At 41.3% G+C, this 25,618-nt stretch overlaps 1 protein-coding gene and 1 pseudogene across 18 annotated transcripts in view; one reads left to right on the top strand and one right to left on the bottom strand.

The window, feature by feature from the left end:
• LOC307180944 (uncharacterized protein) overlaps positions 1–25,618 on the top strand; it is a 622,728-nt gene that overhangs the window by 133,205 nt on the left and 463,905 nt on the right. The window lies entirely within an intron of this gene.
• On the bottom strand, positions 11,129–15,234 carry LOC307180668 (ubiquitin-ribosomal protein eS31 fusion protein-like; annotated as a pseudogene). The gene is made up of 2 exons: positions 15,097–15,234; positions 11,129–11,699 (listed from the first exon to the last, which is right to left on the bottom strand). The product of its transcript is annotated as a ubiquitin-ribosomal protein eS31 fusion protein-like (transcript).

Genomic DNA, 25,618 nt, shown 5'->3' with positions numbered 1-25,618 from the left:
CCTTGGGTTTATCCTGTATGGGACTCACTGCGCTTCCTGGACTTCGGTGGCTATTTCCTTTCCCGTGTTAGGGAAGTTTTCGACTAAAATCTCTTCAAATATTTTCTCTGGTCCTTTCCCTCTCTCTTCTCCTTCTGGGGCCCCTATAATGTGAATGTTGTTGCATTTAATGTTGTCCCAGAGGTCTCTTAGGCTGTCTTCATCTCTTTTCATTCTTTTTTCTTTATTCTGTTCCTCAGCAGTGAATTCCGCCATTCTGTCTTCCAGATCACTTATCCGTTCTTCTGCCTCAGTTATTCTGCTATTGATTCCTTCCAGTGTAGTTTTCATTTCAGTTACTGTATTGTTCATCTCTGTTTGTTTGTTCTTTAATTCTTCTAGGTCTTTGTTAAACATTTCTTGCATCTTCTCGATCTTTGCCTCCATTCTTTTTCCGAGGTCCTGGATCGTCTTCAGTATCATTATTCTGAATTCTTTTTCTGGAAGGTGGCCTATCTCCACTTCATTTAGTTGTTTTTCTGGGGTTTTATCTTGTTCCTTCATCTGGTACATAGCCCTCTGCCTTTTCATCTTGTCTGTCTTTCTGTGAATGTGGTTTTTGTTCCACAGGCTGCAGGATTGTAGTTCTTCTTGCTTCTGCTGTCTGCCCTCTGGTGGATGAGACTACCTAAGAGGCTTGATGGGAGGGACTGGTGGTGGTAGAGCTGACTGTTGCTCTGGTGGGCAGAGCTCAGTAAAACTTTAATCCACTTGACTGCTGATGGGTTAGGCTGGTTGTTGGTTGTTTGGCCTGAAGCAACCCAACACTGGAGCCTACCTGGGCTCTTTGCTGGGGCTAATGGCGGACTCTGGGAGAGCTCACACCAAGGAGTACTTCCCAGAACTTCTGCTGCCAGTTTCTTTGTCCCTACGGTGAGCCACAGCCACCCCCTGCCTCTGCAGGAGACCCTCTAACACTAGCAGGTAGGTCTGGTTCAGTCTCCCCTGGCATCACTGCTCCTTCCCCTGGGTCCAGATGCACACACTACTTTGTGTGTGCCCTCCAAGAGTGGAGTCTCTGTTTCCCCCAGTCCTGCCAAAGTCCTACAGTCAATTCCCACTAGTCTTCAAAGTCTGATTCTCTAGGAATTCCTCCTCCTGTTGCCGGACCCCCAGGTTGGGAAGCCTGATGTGGGGCTCAGAACATTCACTCCAATGGGTGGACTTCTGTGGTATAAGTGTTCTCCAGTCTGTGAGTCACCCACCTACCAGTTATGGGATTTGATTTTACTGTGATTGCACCCTTCCTACCGTCTCATTGTGGCTTCTCCTTTGTCTTTGGATGTGGGGTATCCTTTTTTGGTGAGTTCCAGTGTCTTCCTGTCGATGATTGTCCAGCAGTTAGTTGTGATTCTGGTGTTCTCTCAAGAAGGAGTGAGAGCACGTCCTTCTACTCCGCCATCTTGGTTCCTCTCCCATTGTGTTATTTTTTTAAATTATCTTTTATTGTAGTATAGTTGATGTACAATATTATGTAAGTTACAGGTGTACAATATAGTGATTCACAATTTTTCAAGGTTATACTTCATTTATAGTTATTATACAATATTGACTATATTCCCTGTGTTGTACAATATATCCTTGTAGCTTATTTTATGCATAATAGTTGGTACCTCTTACTCTCCTACCCCTATATTGCCCCCACACACACTTCCCTCTCCCCTTTGGTAACCACTAGTTTGTTCTCTATATCTGTGGATCTATTTCCTTTTTGTTATATTCACTAGTGTGTTGTATTTTTTAGATTCCACATGTAAGTGGTAACATACAGTATTTGTCTTTGTCTGTCTGACTTATTTTACTTAGCATAATGCCCTCCAGGTCCATGCATGTTTTTGCAAATGGCAAATTTTCTTTCTTTTTTATGGCTGAGTAGTATTCCACTGTGTGTGTGTGTGTGTGTGTGTGTGTGTGTGTGTACACACACATATATATGCCACATCTTCTTTATCCATTCATCTGTTGATGGACACTTAGGTTGCTTCCATATCTTGGCAATTGTCAATAATGCTGCTATGAACATTGGGATGTGTGTATCTTTTTGAATTAGTGTTTTTGGGTTTTTTGGTGGGGGGGGATATATACCCAGGAGTGGAATTGCTGGGTCAAATAGTAATTCTATTTCTAGTTTTTTGAGAAACCTCCATACTGTTTTCCTATGTTGTGTTATTTTAATCTGTTGTGATAGTCCCTATCTTTCAATGGGTAAATCTAATCCAATTACATTTCTTTTGATTGCTATTCTTTTCAAATTTTTTTTCTTGTCACTAACACTACTTACCCAAATGCAGTGATCAAATGCTTTGCATTTTTGTGTCTGAGAGATTTTTAGTGATGACCTTACCATTCACAGGGCAGGCTATAATTTGCCTTTGGGTAGAACTGACTTCATTTAGCATTAAAACAAAAGAAGGATCTCTAGATATTTAGTCCTAAGTCCCTGTTATGCTTTGATCTGTTGGGTTGAATGTCTCATGGTGAGTTTGGATTTTACTCCAAGTGTAGTGGGCATCCACTTAGAATAGTTAAGAATGTGGAGATGACATGTTTTGATTTGAGAGATAAAAGTATCAGTCTGACAGAAGTGTCAATAGACTGTGGAGCTAGAGTGGAAGCAAGGAGACCAGTCACCCGGGTAAGAGATGATGGTGGACTGGGCTCTGATAGCAGTGATGGAGGCGGTGAGAAGTGGCCAGTTCTGGATGTATTTTGAAGATAAATCGCTTGTATTTGCTGGTGGAGGAAAAAGATGAATCAAGGCAGGTTCCTAGGTCTTAAGTTTGAGCAATGAGATTAACGGTGGTACCATTTGCTGAGATATGGGTCAGGGAGAGGAACTTCCTAAGTTTTGTTTTGGATATGCTGAGTTTGATTGATTGATATATTTAGTCAATGGATATTTATTTAGTAGCTACTGTGTGTCAAGTACTATTTTAAATGCTTGGCAAACAGCATGAATGAAAGCAACTCCCCCCAAAATCCTTGCCCTCATAGATCTTTCATTATAATTGTAGGATATAGTGAATAAGCAGTAAACATAATAAATAAGGACATTGGAAAAAAATCAGGATGGGAGTAGTGCCAGTGAAGGGTCGTTAGTGGTAGAGGAGTATATGTGCGTGGTAGACCTCACTGAAAAAGAGGACTTTGGGAAGACTTGATGGAGGTGACAGAATTAGAGAAGAGATCTCCAGGAGGAAGGAACAGTAAGTGCAAAGGCCCAGGGCAGGAATGTGAATAGCAATTTTGAGGCAAAAAAGCAGAGTGATTAATTGGGAAATTGAAAATTTTGGGAAATGAGGTCATAGAGTTAACTGGACTGTACCAAGTATGGCTGTGTAGGAATTTGACTTTGACTCTGAGCCCTGAGTTGGGAAGCGATTGAGGATTCTTTTTCAGCCAGAGGGATAACGTGATCTGATTTGTGTAATAACAGGGTCTTTCTGCCTGCTGTTTTGAGAACAGGCTACAGGGGGAAAGGAGAGAAACAGGGAGAACAGTTAGGAAGCTTTGCAGGGAACCAGACAAGAGATTATAGTGGTTCGACAAGGCAGTGCGAGGTGCTGAAGGATTAGATATGAACTATGAGAGAGGGAGAGAGGAAGAGGGACATATGGAGAAATCAAGGATAACGCCAAACTTTTGGACCCGAGCCACGAGAAGGATGGCGCTTCTGCCTACGGTGTGGGGAAGGATGAGGCTGCAGTAAGTTTTGATAGAACCTCAAAAATTATGTTGTGAACACGCTCATTTGGGGATGTCAATTAGACAACTGATGGAGATGTTGAATAGGAAGTAAAATGTACTAGTATGGAGTTAAGGAAAGAAGTATGGACTGGTGATATGAATTTGGGAGTTATCAATACGTAGATGGTACTTAAAACCAAGAGGAGAGTGTAGATAGAAAAGAGACCCACTCTAAGGACTGAGCCCTGGAGCACAGCAGTGTGAAAAGCGCAAGGAAAGCAACTGGCCAAGGAAGCCTTGAAGGTGCAACCAGTCCGATAGGAGAAAAACCCAGAGAAAAACTCCCTGGAAGGTAAGTGAAGAAGCTTAATAAGAAAAAGGATGGGGGGAAATTCCCTGGTGGTCCAGTGGTTAGGACTCTATGCTTTCACTGCTGGGGGCCTGGGTTCGATCCAAAAAAAAAACAGAAAAGAAAAGGGAGGGAATGTCTCTCATATTCAGTGTTGTCTATAGGTCGACTAGGATGACAGTTGAAAATTGACCCTGGGGTTTATAACGTGAAGGTCATTTCTGAGCAGGGCAAGATCAACTTCGGTGGAGGTAGAGGTGAAAGCTTGTTCATAGTGGTTTTAAGAGGAGAAATCAGGAGATGAATTAGAGGCAGGATGTGTAGAGAACTGTTTCCCAGTGTTTTACTGCAAATGGAAGCATAAAAATGAGGAGATAGCTGACAGGAGGATTAAGGTCTAAGGTAGTTTGTGTGGTTTGTTCTGTAATATCAAGAAATGACAGTATGTTTGTGTGCTGCTGGGGACAGTGGAATAGAAAGGGGAAAATGCAAGCGTAGTTAGGAGGGAGTTGCTGGAGTGATGTCCTCTAGTAGGTAAGAAGGGATGAGATCTAGGGCACAAGTGGAGGCCTTGGCCTTGTATAGGGGCAAGGATATTTCTTCTCTAGCAACAGGGTCTTTTCCACGGAGATGTGACTAAGTGGAGATGTGACTAAACCCATACGTTAATTATAACATAAAAAGTTCTCAAATGTTTCATCACATGGTCTGTTCCGAAAGTCCCCATCCCTACAATTGACTGTGGAGAGAGTAGATTCTAGAGAATGTAGCTGGAGGCCTAATTAGCTCCTAAGGATGTCCTGCGGACGTTGTGAGGAGCTGGCTGATTGCAGTGGGCTGATTGAAACCTCCACTTTCAGTCCCCGAACTTCAGCCTCTCCTGATGATTCCTTCTGCCCTAATCGAGACTGACAGTGCAGTTATTTTAGAGCGTAAATCAGTTCAATTGCAGTAAATGTACCTTATGATATATTTAAGAAAATACTTCTGAAGACTAGAGCTTGCATTTTCAAACTAAAGCCAGGAAAGTGTTTTGTGATTTTTATAACAAAACTGTATTCCTTATTCCTAGTGAATGAATGAAATAGCAAGCACAATTTATGTTCATCTGTTTTTATACTTTCTGTCACAGTATTAGCTCATTTAATTATTCACAAATATAACAATACAGCTATTTTAAACCTTGTAAATTAAACATATAAATGGCCTAAGAGTTATGATCTGACATAGCAATCCTTCTTAGTATAATTTATAATTTGACAGTAATGAAATTCATAAATAGTAATAGCAGTGCTAAAACAGGCAGAAAGAAACCTAACTTATAATGACCAGTTACAAGAAGAAAATAGCTTTTGAAATGTTAAAGTTGATAACAGCTTAATTACAAGCTATTAAATCTGAGAAATAATCTGTCAATCTTTTTAACCTTTAAATTAAATCTTTCTAATACAAATTCTTGCCTGCCTACAGTGGTTTATAAGAAGAATTCCAATTATTTTATCTTAATAACCCATCTCTACAATAACTGTTTAAATTACCATTGTTTAAACTTTTGGGGGAAACCAGCAATTCCACTCCTAGGTACATAGCTCAGAGAAATGGAATCAGATGTCCACACAGAAACTTGTACATGAATGTTCATTGAAGTGTGATTCATAACAGCCAAAAAGTAGAAACAGCTCCAATTTCCATCAGCTGATAAATGGGTAAGCAAGTATGGCATGTCCACAGTGGAACATTATGACTATAAAAAGGAATGAAGGGCTTCTCTGGTGGCGCAGTGGTTGGGAGTCTGCCTGCCAATGCAGGGGGACACAGGTTGGGGCCCTGGTCCGGGAGGATCCTACATGCTGTGGAGCAACTAAGCCCGTGCACCACAACTACTGAGCCTGCGCTTTAGAGCCGGTGAGCCACAACTACTGAGCCTGCGCGCCTGGAGCCTGTGCTCCGCAGCAGGGGAGGCCACTGTAGTGGGAGGTCCGTGCACCACAGCGAGGGATGGCCCCCACTTGCCGCAACTAGAGAGAAGCCCACGTGCAGCAACAAGGACCCAAGGCAGCCAAAAATAAAATAAATAAATTTAAAAAAAGGAATAAAGTACTGATTCATGCTACAATGTGGATGACCCTTGACAACATGATGCTAAATGAAAGAAGCCAGATACAAAAGGCCACATGTCATATGATTCTATTGATATGAAATGTCCAAAATAGGCAAATCTATGCAGACAGAAAGTAGATTAGTGGTTGCTCTTGGGAGAGGGAGGAGAGGGAATTGGGAACGGGACAGTGACTGTTAATAGGTATGAAGTTTCTGTTTGGGGTGATTAAAATGTTCTAACGTTGAGTACTGGTGATGGTTGCACAACTCCATGAGTATATTAAAAGCCACTGAAGATGTACACTTTAAAGGAGTTAATTTTGTGATATGTGAATTATATCTTAATAAACTTGCTAAAAAATATTAGCTTAAAAAAGACACCATGGAAGCTACTTTAGATAGTCACTTAAAACCCCCTTCCAAATAAGTTGAGAAATTTTATTTCTGTTCTACTGTTAAAAAAAAAAATACAACGCCTCTATGACTCACTGTGAAAAAAAATAATGAGGCAAAAGAATAGGCATTTTCCAACATTTTTCTGTTATAGCAAATGACAATTGAAAGGTTTATTAAAGGTCAAAGGGGCACTGTTTTTCTAGAAATATTTTTTTAAACTGCTTGAAATCCCAGACAATAAGTGTTGATTGTACAAGCAGACAAGCACAGATGGATATGAAAAAGTACCACTGCAGGGCTTCCTTGGTGGCGCAGTGGTTGAGAGTCCGCCTGACGATGCAGGGGACGCGGGTTCGTGCCCCGATCTGGGAAGATCCCACACACCGCGGAGTGGCTGGGCCCGTGAGCCATGGCTGCTGAGCCTGCGCATCCGGAGCCTGTGCTCCGCAACGGGAGAAGCCACAACAGTGAGAGGCCTGCGTACCACAAAAACAAAACAAAACAAAAAAAGTACCACTGCAATGCCAACTTGATATTTGGTAATTTCTGCCTAGAACAGAGTGCTATACTTTCTCTTTTTCTTTTGTTTAGTCTTTTCCCCAACTAGAAACAACTATGAGAGCCATACAGTAAATTCTCTTGTGGGTGAGCTCGTGAAGGCCATCGTGGAATGGGGAACGTTGATGTAGTGGCATACAGATCCACCAAGCTGCTACATCCAGCTACAACCAGACTAGTGTATCTGACCAGACAGTTCAACCAAGACATGAAAAAATGTCACATCTATATTTCTTCCCAGGACAACGTGCATTATTTTTTTATAGATTTATTTATTTATTTTTTAAATTTTTGTCTGTGTTGTGTCTTTGTTTCTGCACGTGGGCTTTCTCTAGTTGTAGTGAGCAGGGGCTACTGTTTGTTGTGGTGAGTGAGATTCTCGTTGTGGTGGCTTCTCTTGTTGCAGAGCATGGGCTCTAGGCACACAGGCTTCAGTAGTTGTGGCTCACAGGCTCAGTAGCTGTGGCTCATGGGCTCTAGAGTGCAGGCTCAGTAGTTGTGACACACAGTCTTAGTTGCTCCACAGCATGTGGGATCTTCCTGGACCAGGGCTCGAACCCATGTCCCCTGCATTGGCAGGCAGATTCTTAACCACTGCACCACAAGGGATCTTCAGATCTTCTGAAGAATTCAGTGTATTGAAAAAATAAAGAAGTTGACTGAATACCTAAGCAGCAATGCTAATGGCTGAAAAAGCCTAATTTTTTTTAGTTTTTTGAGGGATCTCCTATTGTTTTCCACAGTGGCTGCACCAATTTACGTTCCCACCAACAGTGTACAAGGGTTCTGTTTAATCCACATCCTCGCCAACATTTATTTGTGTTCTTTTTGATGATAGCTGTTCTGACAAGTGTGAAGTGATATCTCATTGTGGTTTGATTTGCATTTCCCTTGTGATTGGTGATACGGAGTATCTTTTCATGTGCCTGGTGGCCGTCTGTATGTCTTCTTTGGAAAAATGTCCAGATCATCTGCCCATTTTTTCATTGGGTTGTTTTTTGTTGTTATTATTGTTGTTGAGGTGTATGAGCTGTTTATATATTTTGGATATTAACCCGTTATTGGCCATATCATTTGCAAATATTTTCTCCCATTCAGTAGGTTGTTTTTTCATTTTGTTTATGGTTTCCTTTGCTGCATGAAAGCTTTTAAGTTTAATTAGGTCCCATTTGTTTATTTTTGCTTTTATTTCCTTTGCTTTAAGAGACTGATCCAAGAAAATATTGCTATGATTTATGTCAAGAGTGTTCTACTTACATTTTTTTTCCAGGAGCTTTATGGTTTCTGGTCTTGCATTAGGTCTTTAATCCATTTTGAGTTTATTTTTGTATCTGGTTTCAGAGAATGTTCTAATTTCATTCCTTTATATGTAGCTATCCAGTTTTCCCAGCTCCACTTATTGAAAACACATCTTTTCTCCATTGTAGTCTTGCCTCCTTTGTCATAGATTAATTGACTGTAAGTGTGTGGGTTTATTTCTGGGCTTTCTATTCTGTGCCATTGCTATATGTGTCTGTTTTTATTCCAGTGCCATGCTGTTTTGGTTACCTTAGCTTTGTAGTATAGTCTGAAGTCAGGGAGCATGATTCCTCCAGCTCTGTTCTTTCTCAAGATTCTTTTGGCTATTCAGGGGCTTTTGTGTTTCCATACAAATTTTTAAATTTTTCTAGTTCTGTGAAAAATGTCATTGGTATTTTGAAGGAATTGCATTGAATCTGTAGATTGCCTTGGGTAGTATGGTCATTTTAACAATATTGATTCTTCCAATCCAAGAACATGGTATATCTTTCCATCTGTTTGTGTCATCTTCAGTTTCTTTCGTCAGCATCTTATAGTTTTGAGGGTACAATTATTTTGCCTCCTTAATTAGGTTTACTCCTAGGTATTTCATTCTTTTTGAGGTGTTGGTAAATAGGATTGTTTCCTTAATTCGCTTTCTGATAGTTCATTATTAGTGTATAGAAATGCAACAGATTTCTGTATATTAATTTTGTATCCTGCAATTTTATCAGATTTATTGATGAGCTCTAGTAGTTTTCTGGTGACATCTTTATGTTCTATGTATAGTATCACGTCACTTGCAAATAGTGACAGTTTTACTTCTTCCTTTCTAATTTGGATTCCTTTTATTTCCTTCTACCATATGACCCAGCAATTCCACTCCTGGGTATATATCTGAAAAAAACAAAAACACTAATTCGAAAAGATACATGCACCCCAGTGTTCATAGCAGCACTATTTACAGTTGCCAAGATGTGGAAGCAACCTAAGTGTCCATCAACAGATGAATAGATAAAGAAGACGTGGTATACATATATATACAATGGAATACTACTCTTTGGTGAGGAAGTTGCTTCTGATCTTCTAAGAACACTTGATTGCAGGTGCTGTTGGAGCCATCACGCCATCAGGTTCCAATGATCCCAATTCCAGCTTTAATCCCATTGCAAAGCATATCATTTCTTCAAATATTTATTGTGTTTCACATTATCACTTCCACTTTTACTATCTCATATCTGCTTAGTACTTCTATCTTATTTCATCCTTCCCCTCCCTATGGGAGACATTAAAGCAGAGTAGTTAAAAGCATTGACTTTGGAGTCAGGTGGGACACAAATTTTATAAGATTATCCTGGTTTTGTCACTTATTAACTTTTGAACTTGTACAAATTACTTAACCTAACGGGGCTCAGTTTTCTTATACAGGCAGACCTCGTTTTATCGTGCTTCACTTTACTGCACTTTGCAGATACCTTTTTTTTTTTTTTTAACAAGTTGAGGGTTTGTGGCAGCCCTGTGTCCAGGAAGTCTGTTGGCGCCGTTTTTCCAATGGCATTTGCTCACTTCATGTCCCTGTCACATTTTGGTAGTCCTTGCAGTATTTCAAACTTTTTCATTATTATTATATTTGTTACGGTGATGTGTGAGTAGTGATCTGTGATGTTAGTGTTGTCATTGTTTTAGGGCCACAAACTGTGCCGATATAAGACAGGGAAGTTAATCGATAAATGTTGTGTGTGTTCTGAGTGCTCCACCCACTGGCCATTTCCTCGACTCTCTCCCTCCCCTCAGGCCTCCCTATTCCCTGAGACACAACAGTATTGAAATTAGGCCAATAAGTAATCCTACAATTACCTCTAAGTGTGAAAGGAAGAGTCACACATTTCTCACTTTAAATCAAAAGCCAGAAATGATTAAGCTTAGTGAAGAAGGTATATTAAAATCCAAGACTGGCCACAAGCTAGGCCTCTTGCACCAAACAGTTAACCAAGTTGCAAATGCAAAGGAGAAGTTCTTGAAGGAAAATAAAAGTGCTACTCCAGTGAACACACAAAAGATAAGAAAGTGAAACAGCCTTATTGCTGATCTGGAGAAAGTTTTAATGGTCTGGATAAAAGGTCAAAGCAGCCACAACATTCCTTTAATCCACAGCCTAATCTAGAGCAAGGCCCTAACTCTTCAATTCTGTGAAGGTTGAGAGAGGTGAACAAGCTGCAGAAGAAGAAAAGTTTGAAGCTAGCAGAGTTTGGTTCATGAGGTTTAAGGAAAGAAGCCGTATGTATAACATAAAAGTGCCAGGTGAAGCAGCAAGTACTGATGTAGAAGCTGCAGCAAGTTATCCAGAAGATCCAGCTAAGATCATAATGAAGGTGGCAACACTAAACAACAGAATTTCAATAGAGATGAAACAGCCTTCTCTTGGAAGATGCCACGTAGGACTTTCATAGCTAGATAGGGGAAGTCAATGCCTAGTTTCAAAGCTTCAAAGGACAGGCTGACTCTCCTGTTAGGGGTCAGTGTAGCTGGTGGCTTTCAGTTGAAGCCAATGTTCAATTACCATTCTGAAACTCTAGGGCCCTTAAGAATTATGCTAAATCTACTCTGCCTGTGCTCTATAAATGGAACAACAAAGCCTGGATGACAGCACATCTGTTGACAACATGGTTTACTAAATATTTTATTTCCATTAGTTCATGTCTTTTATTAACCAATATACAGTTACTTGTGTTCTGGTTTGTTGAAACAATCGGTCAGGCAACATTTGCCACAGTAATGTCTGCCAGTTGGCTGGCCGTAAAAACTCCAGCACCATATTCATCTGAAGGGCGCTCCCGACGAAGGCGACTGATTTTGCCATTCTCATCCACCTTATAGTATTTCAGGACAGCCAGCTTAACCTTCTTTCTCTTATTCTTGTTCTTCTTGGGGGTGGTGTAAGACTTCTTTCTCTTATTCTTGTTCTTCTTGGGGGTGGTGTAAGACTTCTTTCTCTTCTTAGCACCACCACGAAGTCTCAACACAATATGAAGAGTGGACCCCTTTTGAATGTTGTGGTCAAACAAAGTACGTCCGTCTTCCAGTTGCTTGCCAGCAAAGATCAGTCTCTGCTGGTCAGGGGAAATTCCTTCCTTGTCCTGGATCTTAGCCTTTACATTTTCTATTGTATCCGAGGGTTCAACCTCGAGAGTGATGGTCTTCCTGTCAGGGTCTTCACGAAAATCTGCAAACTGGCAGCGGTGCCACTGCAGACGGCGGCTCCGAAAGAAAGGGTGCCGCACCGGCCCACAGGCTACTAAATATTTTAAGCCCACTTACTGCTCTGAAAAAAAGAATCATTTCAAAACATTACTGCTCCCTGACAAAGCACCTGGTCACCCAAGAGCTGTGATGGAGATGTACAGGGAGATTCATGTTGTTTTCCTGCCTGCTAACACAACATCCGTTCTGCAGCCCATGGATCAAGGAGTCATTTCAACATTCAAGTTTTACTATTTAAGGAGTACATTTCCTAAGGCTATAGCTGCCCATAGATAGTGATTCTCTGATGGATCTGGGCAAAATAACTTGAAAACCTTCTGGAAAGGAAGGGATCGCATCTGTGATTCATGTGAAGGGGTCAAAATATCAACAATCACAGGGGTGTGGAAGAAGTTGATTCCAACCCTCATGGATGACTCTGTGGGGTTCAAGACCTCAGTGGAGGAAGTTATTGCATTTGTGGTGAATAGCAAGAGAACTAGAATTAGAAGTGGAGCGTGAAGATGTGACTGGATTGCTGCAATCTCATGCTAAAACCTTAATGGATGAGGAGTTGCTTCTTATGGATGAGCAAAGAAAGTGTCTTGAGATGGAATCTACTTCTGGTGAGGATGCTGTGAAGATTGTTGAAATGACAACAAAGATTTAGAATATGACATCAACTTAGTTGATAAAGCAGCAGGGTTTGAGAGGATTGACTCCAATTTTGAAAGAAGTTCTACTGTGGGTCAAATGCTATCAGACAGCATTGCATGCTACAGAGAAATCGTTCGTGAAGGGAAGAATCAATCAATGCAGCAAACTTCATTGTTGTCTTATTTTAAGAAAGCACCACGGCCTTCCAGCCTTCGGCAACCAAAGTATTTTTAAATTAAGGTACAAACATCATTTTTTTTAGACAGATATTGCACACTTAGTAGACTACAGTACAGTGTAAACATAACTTTTATATGCACTGAGAAACCAAAGAATTCACATGACTTGCTTTATCACCATATTCGCTTTATGGCAGTGGTCTAGAACCAAACTTGCAATATCTCTGAGGCAAGCCTATGTGTAGCATAGAGAGAGGAACCAAATCCCCTTCAAATGTTGTAATATTTGAATGTAAGGTGTCAGTCTAATTCATCATCCGAATAATCAGAGGGCCACAGGTGCACATGGGATTGCTGTGGGCAGCCAGGACCTAGGGCGCCCTTCCTAAACGACACGTGCGTGGAGTGGGACCAGCACACTGTCTGGGTCATAGCAAGGGCTTCACACATGCTGTTCTCTCGGACTCAGACACTCCTCTTCCCACTCTTCCCTGACCGGCTTCTCCTCATTCTTCAGGTCACAGTTTAAATGCCACCTCTTCATAGATGCCATCCCTCACTATCCTGTCCGGGACATCCTTTTCTTTTCTTTCATAAAACTTATTGCAGGCATGAATGAAATAATGCCATTTGCAGCAACATGGATGGACCTGGAGATTATCATACTAAGTGAAGTAAGTCAGACAGAGAAAGATAAATATCATGTGATATCGCTTATATGCAGAATCTTAAAAGAAAATGATACAAATGAACTTACAAAACAGACTCAGAGACTTACAGAGCAAACTTAAGGTTACGGCGGTGGGGAGGGCAGGGTGCAGGGGGAGGGATAGCTTGGGAGTTTGGGATTGACATGTACACACTGCTATATTTAAAATAGATAACCGACAAGGACCTACTGTAAAAAAAAAAAAAAAAAAAGAAAGAAACTTACTGCAGGCATGTATTTGTGTACTTGTTGGTTGCCTCTTTCTCTTTTCTGCTGGAAGCTCCATTTCGGCAGAGACCATATCTGTTCCATCCCCCAGTGTATTCCCAGAGGCTTGCTTACTTCTTGGTAGGCATTCAAATAGTTTATAGAATGAATAAATGAATGTATGAATATTCATTCCTTTTCCCTGTACTAGAGGTTCTCAATTAGGATGGTTTTGCCCCCTAGGGAACATTTGGCGATGTCTGGAGACATTTTTGGATATCACAGTTGGAGTGAGGTTGCTACTAGCATGTAGTGGGTAGAGTCCAGGTATGCTGCTAAACATTCTACAGTGCACGGGGCAGCCCCCTGCAATGAAGAATTACCCAACCCCAATGTCAGTAGTGATGAGGTCTAGGAATCCTGCCCTATACCCAACAATGTAAGAAATTTCGTTACCCTGAGTGGGTGTACTGATAAAGCTTCTTGTGTTTTAATCTTAAGGATGCATATCATTAAAACGGTGGAAGAGATCAACTAGACTCATTCTGTATCTCAAGAAGTAAGCAGTAGATGACACCAGAAGATATCATAATTTACTCTTAAAGTTCTTTGTAGGTGAGTCTTCTTCTTTGTTTACAATTTATCATGGTTAATTTCATGCCCTTTCTACACATACTTATTTTTGTACTAAACTAGATGTATGAAAATTATATAGCAGTGTTAGACATACAGTCTGGCCTAATATGTGCAAGGTCCTCTAATGTGTACGGAGTTAAGTGCCTCACAGGCTTTGTCCTCAGTAAGCTTACACTCCTTGACTAATCCCACATGAATGTCTCATTCTGGCAGCCTCAGACCATCACTTGGAGTAGTTCATCATTATTCAGGATTTCCTAGGTCCTGAGTAGGTACGTCACTAGAGGAGCAGACGCATGGCCTTGTTATGCGTGTATGAAGACAGAATCCTGTTTGGCCTTCAGCCATCTAGAGTTTAAGCCCACAGAATGGAAAACCCACATCCTTACAACGTTGTAGTAAACAGTGAATCTGTGTTTCAGTTCAGTTAAAGCCCAAAGGATCACAGGGAACATTTCAAATGTTATGGATGATTTTTGCTATGGGAAATGTAGCAGACCATTTCTGCAACTTGCATTTGTCAGGCGCTACTTGTCTATCAGGTACTGTGATAAGCAGTGGGGAGAAGAAGATGAGTGAAACACAGTCCTGCACAGGAGGGAGAGGAGCTCAGGATGTTCCCTGTCTCAGCAGAGTGCGTCTTCATTCACCCGGTTGCCCAGGCTGCAAAACTTGGGATCATTCTTTTTTGTTTTTGAAAGTATTTTTTTAATAAATTTATTTATTTTATTTTTGGCTGCGTTGGGTCTTCGTTGCTGTGCACGGGCTTTCTCTAGTTGTGGCGAGTGGGGGCTGCTCTTCGTTGCGGTGCACGGGCTTCTCATTGCAGTGGCTTATCTTGTTGTGGAGCACAGGTTCTTAGGCGCGCGGGCTTCAGTAGTTGTGGCTCGTGGGCTCTAGAGCGCGGGCTCAGTAGTTGTGGCGCGCGGGCTTATTTGCTCCGTGGCACGTGGGATCTTCCCGGGCCAGGGCTCGAACCCGTGTCCCCTGCATTGGCAGGCGGATTCTTATCCACTGAGCCACCAGGGAAGCCCTGGATCATTCTTGACTCGTGCTCTCACCCCTGTATACAGTCCATCAGCAAACTCTGTTGACTCCATCTCAGACATGTCCACTTCCTCCACAGCCCCCTCTACCAAACCACGTAAACCATCGTTAGCTCTCTCCTGGACTGTTACAATCGTCTGATAACTGGTCATGTTTCTTCCACCCTCTGAATTTTGATTTATGTACTTCAGGAGAGTGTGGCTCTTATAAAATAGAAGTCAGACTTGCCATTCCTCTACTATCTTCCCATTGCCAGTAGAATAAAATCTAAACGTAGATGGTCAAGCTTATGCCAGTCTCTCTGACCACCTCTCCTCCTACTTCTACTGTCCCCTCTACTAAAGCCCTAATATACCAGTTTCATACCAACTGACCTCATCAACTGATATTAGCTTAGCACACTTGGGAGCAGTTCAGTTAGACGTTGGCTTCACCCTCAAAATGTTGAGCATCTGCGGGGGAGATAGATCAGGTTAACATAGCCATGAGATGTACTGGGTCAGTACATGGTTTCTGATGATACGGGGAAGACTTTCTGGAGGAAAAAATCAAGCTCTGTCTTGGAAAATAAAAGAGGCTACAACAAAGCGGATTTGAGAATAGAAGGGGAAATTAACTTGAATATGAACAGAAGTAAAAGAAAGGGTGACAAATGCAGATTTCATGGCTGCAACCTAGAGATGTACCAAGGCGAGGGTGGCATTTTTCAATATGTGCATAGCTGTTTCTTTCCAGCAAAATAAAGGAAAAATTGCCTAAAATCTGTCTACTGTGTACCTTATATTAGGCATCATTCTAGTTACTTTATGTAACTAGATGAGGTCTAGGAATCCTGCCCTATACCCAATGGGCAGGGTTGTCTCATTTGATTCTTGTGACACTGATATGGCATTGGTGGCATAATCCCTTTTGAAAACACAGGAAGCTAAGGCAAAAGAGGCTACATTACATGCCAAATATTAAGAGTGGCAGAAGCGATATTTGAATCTAAGTCTCTCTGCTTCCAAAATCCATTGTTTTCCACGAAGACACACTCATCTCCCTATTATGTTGTTAAACTCTTGAAGAATAGAATTTCCCCCCAGCAACATCATCAGTCTCATGGTGAGATCTCACAGGTGACTAGGGAAATGGAAATGATTTTTCGAAGACTTTGGGTATGTTTTTGAAGCAAGTCAGGTTTACTCAAAGAAGGTCTTTGTTTTGCCTCCATGACTCTTTGGAAGATCATTTTCTACCAATACAAATGCATTTGATCTGTTAAGCCTGTTCCAAATGAATTGCTCATTTGCTTAAACATAAATTTTGTTTGGAAAACACTTGCCAGTGTAGACACAGCTTCAATATGAATTATGGTGCTTGGAGTGTTCAAGATTGATCGTGGCTGGGCTTGGGGTTCATGTCATATTTTTCTGCAGAAGAGCTTCAGGAAGTTTAGTTATGACACCACGTGAAGTCAGCTTAGTCCATTGGGAATTTTAATTAAGTTCTGGGCAGCCACTGAGTAGACCGTATTCTGAGGTCAGTTTTTTCCAAGTAGCCATAGAAAGTTGGACGTGTTTACATGAGTGCCGTTCATGGACATAAATTATAGCCAGTGGGAAGGTTCAGAGGGTAGAAAGTTGGCTCAAAGTTCTCTTTGCAGAATCTTGAAGCCAACTTAACCATCAGAGATGCATGTTTGCTTCTACTTCTTGAAAATAATACTTGAATTTTAAAAAATTTGGTTCTGGAAGGCTATCTTCTCACTTACAGTCAAATCTAACCCAGGAATTAATTTTTTCAGACCATCAGTGAGTATTCCTGATGCCCAAAGCTCACAAAAATTGCTAAGTTTCTTTTTTGGATTCAATTATATACTTGAATTTTGGTTTTCTTTAAGTATATTTCTCCCTACATGAAATCTTTCCTCTTTAAAAACCTTTGCCGTTCTCTGGATGTGGTGGAATAAGAGGTAGTTGATGACAGAGAGTGGCTGGGCTTAGGCCAGTAGTTCAGTGTTCGTTATTTGTAGTCCTGACTTTCCTTCTCACACTATGGATGAAACTGCTTATTTCTCTAGTCGAAACGTCAAAATTTTCTATTTTAAATAAGACTTAAAGCTGCACTTCCCATGTACTGCATAAAAAGGCAGGCTTTAAGTTTGAGGAGAAGGTTGTGAAAATTAAGAATGAATATCTATTTTTCAAATTCTTTTCCTCTCTCCTTCTCCCAGAATCTTTGCTTTGGGTAAGAACAGTAAGTACCATCCCTGCAGCCTCCCTGGCTTCAAAGCTCAGTCATCATTTTATTTCTGTCTCTTCCTCAAAACCTTACCAGTTGCCAAGACTTGTAGTCCTGCATCTAAAATATTCCTCAATGGCCCTTTTCTTTCCTTTGCCACTGTGATCACTCTCTTTCGTCCAAAAATCAGGGTGATGGCCTACACTCATCCTTTCTCTCCTCCCTAAAAGTGCTGTAGTTTTTCCCACTTAAACATCTCTCTGACCCTCATCGTTTCTTGCCTAAACAGTGAGAAGAGTCTCCTAGTTGGTCGGCTTGACTCTACTCTTGTCTCCATTGCCATGCTCTGTTTCCATGTCTGTCTCCCTTTTCTAGATCATTAGCTACGTGACAACGATACTCTCCTACTCTATGCTGTCTCTTCAGGACCTATTACAATGCCTGCCATACAGTGTAGATCATTAACATGTATTCAGCAATAAATGTTAGTGAACACCTACTCTGTGCTAAGAACTGGGACTGCAGAAATGAATAAAGCAGACATGGCTCTGCCTTCACGCCACCTAAGATCTAGTGGAGAGAGAAAGACCAAGAACAAGTAAGAAACAAACAAAAATTAAGTTTCATTAAATGGTATGAGTTTAAAAAGCTACGGGATGAGTAGAGAATAACAAAGGAGTTCTTACTTTAGGTGTGAGTCACAGAAACCTGAAAAAGGTAGCAAGCCACATAATGAAAGGGCAAAGAGAATGGCAGACAAAAATCCAGCATGTGCAAAGGTCCTGTGGTAGAAAGAGCTTGGTCTATTTGAGGAACAGAAAGGAGACCAGTATGGCTGAAGCCTAGTGTCATGAAATAAAGCAGAATACCTAGCCCAGGGCCAGGCAGATCAGGGCCACAACCTGAATTTTCATGCAACGGCAAAGGGCTTTAAAGATGAGGATAAGGGCATCAGATAAACATTTGGAAAAGATCAGTCTGGCTGCTATGGGAGGGGCCGGAAGGGGACAGAAAGACTAGTAGGTGCTGTTGTAGGAATCCAGGTATGAGTTATTACATGGATAAATTGTGTCTCGTCTGGATTTCTGTAATTGCTTTCTATCTCTATGTCATCCTAATTCACTTTCCATTCCAGGTTTATTTTTCTAGTGAAGCTTTAATCGCATTTCTCTATTCTACATTTTCGAATACAGAAAAAATTCCAGTTTCAAACTCCTAAGTATGGAATTTAAGACTTCCTGTGACATTCCTCTGTGCAGACTTATCTTGCAGTTTCTTTCTTAGATCGATCCTGTGCTCAAGCCAAACTCTGTTACTCATCACTTCCCAAAGGTTCCCCTCTCTTTCCCACCCCTATGTATTTAATCAGGTGATTCTGCTTGGAAGGCTTTCTTCCTCATTTCTTGCTGTTAAGTGTTTGTGCTTCTGATTGGCACTGGCTCAGGCACAGCTGTCCCGTGGTATCTGTGGGGGATTGGTGGCAGGACCCCTGTGGATACCAAACTCCACGGGTGCTCAAGTCCCTTGTACATTGATAAAATGGTGTAGGATTTGCAAGTAACCTACGCACCTCCTCCTGTATACTTTAAATCATCTCTAGATTACTTATAATACTTAATATAATGTACATGCTATGTAAATAGTTCTAAATACAATGTAACTGCTACGCAAATGGTTGCTGAGGTGACAAATTCAAGTTTTGTTTTCTGGAACTTTCTGGAATTTTAAAAAATATTTTCAATCCAGGGCTTCCCTGGTGATGCAGTGGTTAAGAATCCACATGCCAATGCAGGGTACACAGGTTCGAGCCCTGGTCTGGGAAGATCCCACATGCCGCAGAGCTACTAAGCCCGTGCACCACAACTACTGAGCCTGCGCTCTAGAGCCTGTGAGCCACAATTACTGAAGCCCACGAGCCACAACTACTGAAGCCCACGTGCCTAGAGCCCGTGCTCCGCAACAAGAGAAGCCACCGCAACGAGAAGCCTGCACAAGGCAACGAAGAGTAGCCCCTGCTCACCGCAACTAGAGAAAAGCCAACGTGCAGCAACGAAGACCCAATGCAGCCAAAAATAAAATAAATAAATAAATTTATAAAAATATATATATTTTCAATCCAAAGTTGGTTGAATCTGCAGATGTGGAACCCACAGATACGGAAGGCCGACTGTACTGAACTTATATGAAACCTTTTTTTATATCAGTAACCAGGAGTGCCTCCCTCATTTGAATCTCTATTTATAGCATGTTTTTCTCTTTTTCCTACCTTGCTCTGTGTTACCTTAGACTCCTGTCATTCCTTTTCTGAATTAACTAGCACCTTGAACATTGCATGAGCTCAGTTATGTTTTTATTGAAATCAATGCATTTCTGTATATTGTAGTATCTAACAAAATAGTGTGTGAGTGTACCTGCGTGTTTAGTGCCCCATAGCTTAGTACTTACTGCATAATTTTAAGGTTATTTTTAAAAGGCAGGTTTGATTTAGAGCCTGAGATACATATTTAGTTTGAATCTTGGAACATCTGGTTCTCAGATATAACAAGCTCATGTGCATGTGTTTGCTCCAGAAAATCCCCCTACTTCCTAAGACTAGTAAGAGCTTGGCACTTACCTCCAAATCATAATCTTTAAACACTGAGATTTCAGAAGTTAACGTGTATTAGGGGATAGCAAGAAGATAGTGGCTATAATAAAGGAACTGTGCAAGGGAGGAAATTATGTTGGGGTTGGCGTTAGCTTAACCAGATGTGCTGGAAAAAAGCTGAGAGCTGATTAGAATCTCAAATATCAAAGAGAAATGACGGCCATCAATAGTAAGAGGCAGGTCATCCTATGAGAGAGGCAGATGTTTATTTGCCAGAGGGTTGAATGATTCAGGAGAAATGTTCTAACATGTGGCATTTCAAGATTTACAATGTGATGGGTATCGTGGATGAAGCAATAGCCTTGGCCTTAGGTAGACTTAGGTTCTATCATGTGCCTCTTTGATAGGAAATAATCTTCTTGAACTGCAGAATTGTTTTCAATGGGATTACAGTACGGTCAGGTATACAATCTCTAGTTCCAGGCAAAAGTGGATTCAAATCACGGTATTTCCACTTTTTAGATTGATGGCTGTTAAATTGGTTTGTCTCTGTGAGCTTCAGCTTTCTTATTTGGAAAATGGCAGTAATAATACTCCTTACCACCCAGGGTCGTTGTGAAGATGAACAATTTCATGCAGAGCATTTAGTATAGAGTCTAGCATATAGTAAAGTGCTGTTAATTTCTTTCTCCCTCTTTTTTCCTTTGTAAGGAATTTAGGCAAGAGGTGATGGTGTCCTAGTCTAAGCTAGTGGCAGTGGGGAAGGCAATCATTTTAAAATTACTTACGAAGTAGAATTGGCAGGATGTAATTATTGGAAATTGGGGAGGATGGGCTGGAGAGGACAGAGCTCAGGATGGTGTACAGGCTTCTCACTGAGATAAGGAGACATTGGAAAAGCAATAGTGGTGGAGACGGAGAACAGATTTTTCAGTTAGTTTTCAATGCAGCGAGTTTAAGGTGCATGTGGGTAATCCCAGTATAATGTCTAGCAGGAGGATGGCTATAAAATTCTGGAAATCAGGAGACAGAAGTGGACTGGAGATGCACAACTGGTATTTACTGGCAGGCAGAAGGTGTTAAGGCATGGAAGTTGATCACTTAGTGCCATAGGCTGCATTTTGTATCTCCCCCAAATTCGTATATTGAAAACTGTCTTAGCCTGTTCAGACTCTATAACAAAATGCCAGAGACTGGGTAGCTTATAAACAACAGAAATTTATTTCTCACGGTTTTGGAGGCTGAGAAATCCAAGATCAAAGCACCAGAATGATTATGTTCTGGTGAGGGTCTACTTCCTGGTTCACAGCCAACACTTTTTCACTGTGTCCTCACATGGTGGAAGGGGATACAGATCTCTCTGGAGCCTCTTTCCTAAGGCACTAATCCCATACATGAGGGTTCCACCCTCATGCCCTAAGCACCTCCCAAAGGCCCCACCTACTTATGCCATCACCTTTGGGGGTTATGATTTCAACATATGAATTTGGCGGGGGGCACAATCATACGGACCATAGCAAAATCTTTGACCCGAGCAGTTCAAACCCAAGTTGTTCAAGGGTCAACTGTACATCATTTTATTTATGTAAAATTTTGGTCTTCTACATTAAAGTTTGGTTCACAAAACCTATACTTTTCTAGAATATTTGAAATCTGGAAGAGAAGGGAGCATTTAAAGCCGGATCTAGGAACCAAGGAAACAAATTATTTTGGCTCCAAAACAAACAAACAAACAGCAGGTAATGGAAGAGTTTTTAATAAAAGTGTTCTAGGAGCAAAGGGAACAAATAGGAAGGGAAATGCTGTAGACTTAAGCCAGTAGTTAAAAAAGTAGAGAAGTGTGCTTCAAAGATATATAATAATTCCCAGCTCCTAGAGACTGTCATACAGAGTGAAGGAAGTCAGAAAGCAAAACCAAATATCGTATATTAACGCCTATATGTGGAACCTAGAAATATGGTACAGATGAACGGGTTTGCAGGGCAGAAATAGAGACACAGATGTAGAGAACAAACGTATGGACACCAAGGAGGGAAAGCGGGGGGCGGGGTGGCAGTGGTGGGATGAATTGGGAGATTGGGATTGACATGTATACACTGATGTGTATAAAATGGATAAGTAATAAGAACCTGCTGTATAAAAAATAAATAAAATTTAAAAATTCCCAGCTCAAGAAGTAAGAATTGAAATGCCTCCATGTGGGGCTGGGGATTCTAATGGCTGGAGGGTTCATTACTGATTGGCACAAACTTTTTGAGATGAACTGAATGAACCTTTTTCTCCTGCATCTTCGATGGGCAAGGCTGGAAATGACCTTTGCAGAGGAACTGGAGAAGGAGTTACCAAGATAGAGTGTAGGTCATAAGGGCAGGTCCACAAGGGCGACGCAGAGCAATGTGGGAAGCAGCAAAGGCCACAGAGAACCCAACGCGGCCAAAAATAAAATAAATAAATTTATTTTAAAAATACTTTAAAAAACAAAAAAGAATGATCCCAAGTTTTGCAGCCTGGGCAACCGGGTGAATGATGACGCAGTCTGCCGAGACAGGGAACATCCTGAGCTCCTCTCCCTCCTGTGCAGGACTGTGTTTCACTCATCTTCTCCCCACTGCTTATCACAGTGCCTGATAGACAAGTAGCGCCTGACAAATGCAGGTTGCAGAAATGGTCTGCTACATTTCCCATAGCAAAAATCATCCATAACATTTGAAAATCGAGCAGAACAATGTCACCTGGCAGAGGTTAAAACTTAACAGTTTCTGGTGCCAGAGTCCCTGCATTTAGCCATTTTAAGACTTATCCCCATGTTTATGACCTGGAAACAGCTTTGCTGGTGAGGCTGGAGCGTGGAGTAGGATCAATGTCACTCGACAGGGAATCTTGTCTCAAATATTCCCTCTAGCCCTCTCTAGCCCCCTCCCCCTGCTTTATTTTGCTGCATGGCAAGTATCACTGCCTGGTGAATTGTGTGTATTTGTTTATAGATCCCCTCACGAGAATAAGCTCCATTAGAGCAGGGACGTTTCCTGATTTGCTCAGTGCCATATTCTTGGCATCAAGGTTGCCACTCAGTAGATACAATTTGAGTAAATGAATGAATAAATGCCATTTGGCACCGAAGATGTCAGAGGCAAATAACTAACTAACCGTAGGAGGTGGCTTGAGGATGGCGGCTTCTAATCTCATCTACTTACTGGGAAGGGAGAGAGCTTTCCAAGAAGAAATGGAAAAGGGCAGCTTAGGATAATGTGTCTGAAGAAGGTGACCGTACCCAAGAACCTGAAAAAGAAAAATTTGGCAAATAGTTTAATCCAAATATTCCAGACTTTATCAGACCGTGACTACAAAATAAGGTCTGTTAGAAATAGTGACGAGATTTGAGGGTAACTGAGTTGTGTCAGGTCAAGAATCCAGGAATGTTCTAATCTCGTTTAATCCAGAACTCCTCCTCCTTGTGAGATTCCCGAGAGACCGGCACGCAAAGGGAAACGGCAACTAGAAGAGCAAAGTGCTGCTTTATGATTATGTGGCTAGTACTGGTGAAATTCCCTCATTAGAGACATCGCTGGTCAGTTACGCTGTGGCTCAGGGCTTACGCTCATGATCTAAGGAATAGCCTTTGTGAGGCCAGCAACGGTTAACTTGCCCCATTGCCTCACTGAGTTACTGATGAAGTATGAATAAACTGTTTACACTTGTAAAGGAATAAGCATTCCTGTTTTAAAAAAAATTTTGTGTTATCTGGCCCATTAGAAGGTTAGCTCCACGAGTGTAGGGGTCCTCTGTTGCTTTGTTCACAGCTCTGTCCCCATTGCCTAGAACACTGTGGCACAGAGCAGGTGCTCCATGAACAGATGCCAAAAGAGTAAGCGACTTTGCATTTTCCATCCCCCAAGGAGACATGAGAGCACTTGGGTTCTCTTGAGAAAGTAAGTGCCCATGACACAGGTCCCAGCTCCGAAAGCTTGGAGAGTCGGGTATCCTGGCTTGCTGGGCACAAGCCTCTGTTCAGACATCTTTCAAACCCATCAAATAAATGATGGCTGGACTCTTTTAAAGATTGCTCTCCCAGGGGCACCAGGGCACCTATTTAAAATCAACAAGCAGGTTACTCGTGGTGGACAGGGTTGGGAGACAGGGCTTCTAGTATATACGTAGATACAGGAAAGAGAGTGGTTATAGTTGGAGCATTTTTGTTGGTGCATATCCCATAACAGACTGACTATAGGTACGTACGCCTAGCAGTTACATGCTTGGGGGTTTGGGTCCTCGAAGGGATTTTTTTCCATATAATTTTTTTAAAAAGAGAAACACATTCTTTGTACAAAGAATCCAGTGGGAATCACGCATTAAATAGGCATAGGTTATACATTCTTTGACATATAAAATTCTTTTATCCCCAAAGTATTTTTTCCTTTTTTCTTAATGAAGAATATGGTGCTGGTTTCCTTAATTCTTTCTTTTTCTGATTCTGTGTATTAAGGGATTCTGGGGGAAAAATTAAGCTTCCAGTAAAACCTGATTTAAAATGTTTAAAAATGGAAAAGCCCTGTGTACTGCATTATTAAATCTTTTCCTGCCTAATTCTGGGAAACGACAGAAACAATATTCTGTTTGTTCAGATTTAGAGAGGAAAGAGGTTGAAATTCAAATACTTGCAGTTTCATATAATCTGAAGCTTCAAATTTTCTGTATGTTATGTTTCCATTGTGAGGTACCTATGCTTAAAAATGAGGGGAGATGCAATAATAGAAGCTAATCTATACTCAGATGTTATCACTTGTCTTTCATTCATTGCTGACTTAAGATTTTGAAGCCTTCAACTTGACATAAAGACAATTATTTTTTCCTGCATTCATTTTCTCCCATGTTTGATTATGAATGGAAGCGGAATTTCCACCTCAAAATATGCCTCTGGCATAAGGATTATTTTGAGCAGATAATTTTTTAAGAAAAAGCAGACACGGGAAAAGCTCTGAAAGCTGAGTAGAAGTTACCTTTTTGTAAGAGACATTTACATTCACAAGGGAAATCTCCATTTGTAAAGGTGTCTCCCTATCTGTACCAGGAAGAGATTTGGAAGACAAGGGTGACTCTAAATCTCTAGAAAGTCTTATCAGTGGAGCAGGCAGTGACCTAAATCTGCACAACCTTGTTCTCTGTGCTTTGCCTGAAAACCTCCCATAACTGGCTCCCTCCCCCCAGCATCTTTCTTTGGTCTTTAGCTGGGAGCGGTATTGAAGGTGGTGGCTTGGACATTTCTGGGAGTTACTCAGTTTTCCTGGGTCTCTCCCATGTATGCAAGAGGGATCCATGCTATTAAACTTCTGTTGTTTTCATCCTGTTACGGGGGGTTTCGGCCAAGAATCTAGCAGGGTAGAAGGAAAATTATTTTTCTTCTCCTACCATTCTTTGAAACAGTTAAAAAATGCATCTTGGAAAATTGATGTCTTGTTTTTTTGTTGGTTCAGTTTTTCCCCAATTTAAATTACTTCTTTACAGGAATCTCTATGTTTAATATGTAAGGATGGTATTATTTATAACTTTTGCCTTAAATACATAAGTATGGCCCCAAGGGAACCCCGTATCCCTTTGCAGATTGCACCCTGTACCACACAGCATCTCCCCCATCCCCAACCCTCTAGGGCTTCAATCACTGGCACCTGTGAGTGCTACTCTTGGAGGGAGTGCGGCGATTTCCTCTGGACTGATCAAATTTGGCAAAA

Source organism: Stenella coeruleoalba (assembly GCF_951394435.1).
Source record: "Stenella coeruleoalba genome assembly, chromosome: X".
Lineage (NCBI taxonomy): Eukaryota > Metazoa > Chordata > Mammalia > Artiodactyla > Delphinidae > Stenella > Stenella coeruleoalba.
Note: the sequence above shows the minus strand (reverse complement) of the source record. Positions and strands in the feature narration are given on the sequence as shown.